Here is a 6,000-nt window from a genome sequence, read left to right as displayed (position 1 = left end):
AGCCACTGCACCCGGCCTAAATAAAAGGTCTTGAAGCAGGCAGTCCAGAGGTGGTATACCTGGAGTTCAACAACATCACCAAAGAGCCAGGCTTATTCTGTCTTTCTATTCTCACAATGTCACCGTATTGGCTTTTCACCCTCATGCATACTGCTTCATGATTGTAGGGTGGCTGCTACAGCTCCAGGCATCATATCAACCTTCCAAGGGGGAGGGGCAAACAATTTTCTCCTGATGGAGCTTTGATTTTTATCCTGGAAAAAAAGTCTGTTGGTAGATTTCTCTTTATGCCTAATTGGCCACATATCCACTCCTAGACCAGTCAGTGCTGTAGAAAGCATATATTATGATGGCTCCTACTTAACACATCACTCCAAAATCTAGTGGCTGGAAACAACCCCCATTTATTGTTGCTATAAGTCTATGGGTAGCTGGGTGGTCCTGGCTGATTTTGGCTGGGCTTCCTCGTGTGTCTGTGGCCAGCTGTTAGGTTGGCTGGGGGTTGGCTAGTCTAGGATGGCCGTACTTACTCAAGTGTTTGGTGTTGGCTGGCTCTAACTGGAGTGCTAACCGAGGCTTCCTCAGACTCTAACTGGGGTGCCAGGTTGACTGGGTTCATCCTCCAGCAGGCTAACCCAGGCTTGTTCCCATGGCAGCAGTAGGGTTCTGAGACCGGGAGGAAGAATGCAAGGCCTCCTGGGGCGCTGGCTCTGAACTGGCACTCCCATTTCCATCCCATTCTTTTGGACAAAGCAAGTCATAGGCTGGTGCGGGTCCAGGGGCTGGGAAAATAGACTCAACCACTTGTATGGGAGGGGCTGCAAAGTCACATTGCAAAGGGCATAGAGAGGAATGAAGAATTGTGATCACTTTGCAATTTACCACAGGTTACTATGATGTATTTAGACCAATTCATTCCTTGAGGCAGAGAAGGGGCTCCCTTTCCCCAAATCAAAGGAAAACCCTTATCCCCTGATGGGGTGGGGGGATACAGTTGCAGGGAATGAGGAGGGAACAGTGCTGTTGGGCAGACAGCTAAGTGTCTGGACAGGGCGCCAATCCCAGATACAAGGAAATGGAGGGAGATTTTGCACGTTCAGTTCCTCCAAGTCACCATCTTTCTTCTGAAAAGCATAATTTCCATCTGTCTTGTTGATGCCTATTCTAGGCCTCATGATGATTCCTCTAACAGGTGTAGGCATTTCCTCCATGACACTCAGACCCAAAAACAAACTTTAAAAAAATCAAATGAACTCTGTCTCTGCCCCATCCTCCAGGGTGGTGGGAAAATCCATCCTCAGTCACTGGGGAGGAGGGGGCCAGTCCTTCTGCTCCCTTGTTTTCGCGGTCCAGGAAACATGGGGCAGAGACCTCTGTCATTTGTTTCATCAAAATAATCTCTGAAGGGCTTTTGTTCAAGCCTCAGGGTCCATTCAAAAGAGGGGAGACAGTCTGTGTTGCCTTGACCTTGAACTTGCTGCAGAACTTCTCTCAGGCTCTTCCCACCCACCAACGTCTTCACTCAAAGAACTCCTCTATCTCCCCTTCTCACAGAATCTAGTTCTCTGTCCTGCCTGGGACCACCCTCCCTGTATTAGTCCGTTTTCATGCTGCTGATAAAGACATACCTAAGGCCAGGCGCGGTGACTCACGCCTGTAATCCCAGCACTTTGAGAGGCCGAGGCAGGCGGATCACGAGGTTAGGAGATCGAGACCATCTTGGATAACACGGTGAAACCCCGTCTCTACTAAAAATACAAAAAATTAGTCAGGCGTGGTGGCGGGCGGCTGTAGTCCCAGCTACTCAGGAGGCTGAGGCAGGAGAATGGTGTGAACCTGGGAGGCGGAGCTTGCAGTGAGCCGAGATCATGCCACTGCACTCCAGCCTGGGCGACAGAGCGAGACTCCGTCTCAAAAAAAAAAAAAAAAGACATACCTGAGACTGGGTAAGTTACAAAGAAAAAGAGGTTTAATGGACTCACAGTTCCACATGGCTGGGGAGGCGTCACAATCATGGTGGAAGGTGAAAGGCACGTTTTACATGGCATCAGGCAAGAGAGAGAATGAGAGTCAGGCAAAAGGGGTCTCCCCTTATAAAACCATCAGATCTCGTGAGACTTATTCACTACCACGGGAGCAGTATGGGGGAAACCGCCCCCATGGTTCAATTATCTCCCACTGGGTCCCTCCCACAACATGTGGAAATTATGGGAGCTACAATTCAAGATGAGGTTTGGGTGGAGACACAGCCAAACTATATCACTCCCTCTTCAACTTCTTTCCCTCCACCTCCTGACAGACCTAGGCCTCCCCAGCAATGCTTGGATGCAGTGGTCTTCAAGGGACTCAGGACTTGATTGTACTTCCAGGAGAGAGACGTGCCCCAAGGGTACAGACACTGTGTGATGGAAACTCATCTGGGAACAAGGAAGGAAGCAGCATCTCAGCTGAGAAGTGACGGAAGTGTTGGAGTGGGTTAGATGACAGAGGGCCGGGAGGGTGCAGTAGAGCATTCCAAACAGAGCAACCATCATCACAGCAATAGCTAACACCTACTGAACAATGCCTATACACACCAGGTGCCATAATGTAGGTACTTTTGTTGTCCCCAGTTTATGAAACTTATGAAACTTACATAACTCACCCAAAGTCATGCAACTAGTTAAGTGGATGAGCTGGGATTTCAAATCCAACCAGTCTGATGCTCAAACATTTTTCTTAACCATTCAGATAAAACTGGAGGTGAGAGAAGCAAGTTGTTTGGAGAACCTCAAGGAGTTTATTTTGGTTGGAACCCAGCATGTAAACATAAAAATGTAAGGTAGTACAAGGGTCTGGTGAGGTAGAGAGAGGTGGAAGTGTGAAGTAGCCTGAAGCCATATTACTGCTTGAAGGTAGCAAGCCTGGGTGCAGGGAGGTCATTTCAGAGGCTATTTCAGTAGTTTCAGCAATAAATGGTGCCTGTAATGCCAGCACTTTGGGAGGCCAAGGTGGGCGGATCACCCAGGGTCAGGAGTTCGAGACAAGCCCGGCCAACATAGTGAAACCTGTGTCTACCAAAAATAAAAAAATTAGCAGGGCGTGGTGGTGTGTCCCTGTAGTCCCAGGTACTTGGGAGGCTGAGGCAGGAGAATTGCTTGAAATCGGGAGGCAGAGGTTGCAGTGAGCTGAGATCACGCCACTGCGCTCCAGCCTGGGCAACAGAACGAGACCCCATCTCAAGAAAAAAAAAAAAAAGAAATGGTGGTGTGTCAGACTAGGAGGAAATTGGTAATAAGAATAAGGGACAATGACGGGATCCAGGGATTATAAAGGAAGGACGGACAGGAACTGGTGATTGCTTAGAAGTGGTGGAAAGAGACAGAGAGGAGTCGAGAATGATTCCCAGGTTTCTAGCTTGAGCAACTACATGGATGGTGCTAATCCTATTTCTTTCGCCAGTTTGCTGTGTATCCTTGGGGATCCCACCAGGCTCTCTGGATGTCTGTCTTCCTAGCTAGCAAACGAAGATAATGAAGCCTAGCCTCCCCGTGTATCAGGCTGGTTTCAAGATGAAGTCATCAATCTGGAAGTGCTTTGTTTGTTTGTTTATTTATTTATTTTTATTTTGAGGTGGAATCTTGATCTGTCGCCCAGGCTGGAGTGCAATGGTGTGATCTCGGCTCACTGCAACCTCTGCCTCCCGGGTTCTAGCGATTCTCCTGCCTCAACCTCCTGAGTACCTGGGATTACAGGCGCCCACCACCAAACATGGCTCATTTTTGTATTTTTAGTGGATATGAGGTTTCACCATGTTGACCAGGCTGGTCTTGAACTCTTGACCTCAAGTGATCCGCCCGCCTCAGCCTCCCAAAGTGCCAGGATGACAGGCGTGAGCCGCTGCCCCTGGCCTGGAAGTACTTTGGAAAGGCAAAAGTCCTTTGCATTATTTTATGGTTATCTTTGCTATCCTCCCCCTCCTGGAGATTGCTGATGGAGCCAGACTGAGAGGCAACCCAGGGGAGCTGCCTGCTCACTGGGAGGCAGCCGCTGTATTTTCTATCAGGCAGCTCTGTCTCTTTGGCAGGTGGGAGCCACATTCCCACATACTAAATTGTTAATAGCTTCCCCAGGGAGTTCCTTTCTGCTCTGACTCCTTCAGTGATTTCTGTTTCTCTCCTGCTGACGCCTTCTGATGCCCTGGGTTAGCCCAGGATTTCCCATTGTTTTTCTCTTCATTTCTCCCACCTTGAGGTCAGGATATGAACAAGCTCCAAACACAGCTCAAACTCTTCTGTGACCCAGGTGTGGAGGACTGTGTCTACCCTGGCTCCCCCCAACAGTGGAGATGAACTCAATAATCTCCCAAGTGACCAGGTGCGGCGGCTCATGCCTGTAATCCCAGCACTTTGGGAGGCCAAGGCGGGCAGATCACCTGAGGTTGGGAGTTCGAGACCAGCCTGACCAACATGAAGAAACCCCATCTCTACTAAAAATAGAAAATTAGCGGAGAGTGGGGGCACATGCCTGTAATCCCGGCTACTCAGGAGGCTGAGACAGGAGACTCGCTTGAACCCTGGAGGTGCAGGTTGCAGTGAGCCAAGATTGCGCCATTGCACTCCAGCCTGAGCAACAAGAGCAAGACTCCGTCTCAAAAAAAAATAATAATAATAATAAAGAATCTCCCAAGCTCCAAGTGAATCATTGCCCTACACCAGGGTGGTGGGGAAACTCTGCTGAATAAAGGTGGTTGGAGTATGTTTTTCTGGGTGACTTTCTAGTCTTTGTTCTGGGAGGCAGCATAGTCTAGTAGTCAGGAGACTGAGGTTTGGAGTCACACAGACCTGGCTTGGCATCTCAGTTCTGGCTTGGGTAGGTAAATTAACCTCTGCAAAATGGAATAATAATCACTCTATATGCTTATAAGGCTGCTTGGAGATTAAATGAGATAATCCACATAGCATTTGGCCCAGTGCCTGCCATAGAACATGCTCTCCATAAATGGAAGCCAACAGCATTGTTATATGAATTTGTGACCACACAAATGAGACTGTCTTTTAAAGATAAGTAGACTAGAAGGCCAGGTGCAGTGGCTCATGCCTGTAATGCCAGCACTTTGGGAGGCTTGAGCCCAGGAGTTCGAGCCTAGGAGTTCGAGACCAGCCTGGGCGACATAGTGAGACATCATCTCTACAAAAAAAAAAAAAAAAAATTAAAGGCTGCATGCGGTTGCTTACACCTGAAATCCCAGCACTTTGGGAGGCCGAGGCGGGTGGATTACGAGGTCAAGAGATGGAGACCATCCTGGCCAATATGGTGAAACCCATCTCTACTAAAAATACAAAAATTAGCTGGGTGTGGTATTGCGCACTTGTAATCCCAGCTACTCTGGAGGCTGAGGCAGGAGAATTGCTTGAACCCTGGAGGCGGAGGTTGCAGTGAGCCAAGATCATGCCACTACACTCCAGCCTGGCAACAGCGTGAGATGCCGTCCCCCCGACCCCCCAAAAAAAGATCATTTCCAAGTTTTCACTTTAGAAGGTCATTGTGGAAATCCCTCTAGAAGCCTTTGAATTTCCAATTCACTTGCACTTGGCATGCATGTCTCTCTCCTTCCTTCCCCCCTCCCTCCCTCTTCTTCCCTCCCTCCCTCCCTGCCTCCCTCCTTCCCTCCCTCCTTCCTTCCTTCCTTCCTTCCTTCCTTCCTTCCTTCCTTCCTTCCTTCCTTCTCACAGAGTCTCGCTCTGTCGCCCAGGCTAGAGTGCACAGGCACGATCTCGGCTCACTGCAAGCTCTGCCTCCCGGGTTCCAGCAATTCTCCTGCCTCAGCTTCCTGAGTAGCTGGGATTACAGGAGTGTGCCACCAAGCCTGACTAATTTTTTGTAGTTTTAGTAGAAACTGGGTTTCGCTATGTTAGCCAGGCTGGTCTTGAACTCCTGACCTCAGTTGATTTGCCCTCCTCGGCCTCCCAAAGTGCTGGGATTACAGATGTGAGCTACGGAGCCCAGCCGGCATGTATG

This window comes from Piliocolobus tephrosceles, chromosome 1 (assembly GCF_002776525.5).
Source record: "Piliocolobus tephrosceles isolate RC106 chromosome 1, ASM277652v3, whole genome shotgun sequence".
Classification (NCBI taxonomy): domain Eukaryota; kingdom Metazoa; phylum Chordata; class Mammalia; order Primates; family Cercopithecidae; genus Piliocolobus; species Piliocolobus tephrosceles.
This window is presented reverse-complemented; position numbering follows the sequence as displayed.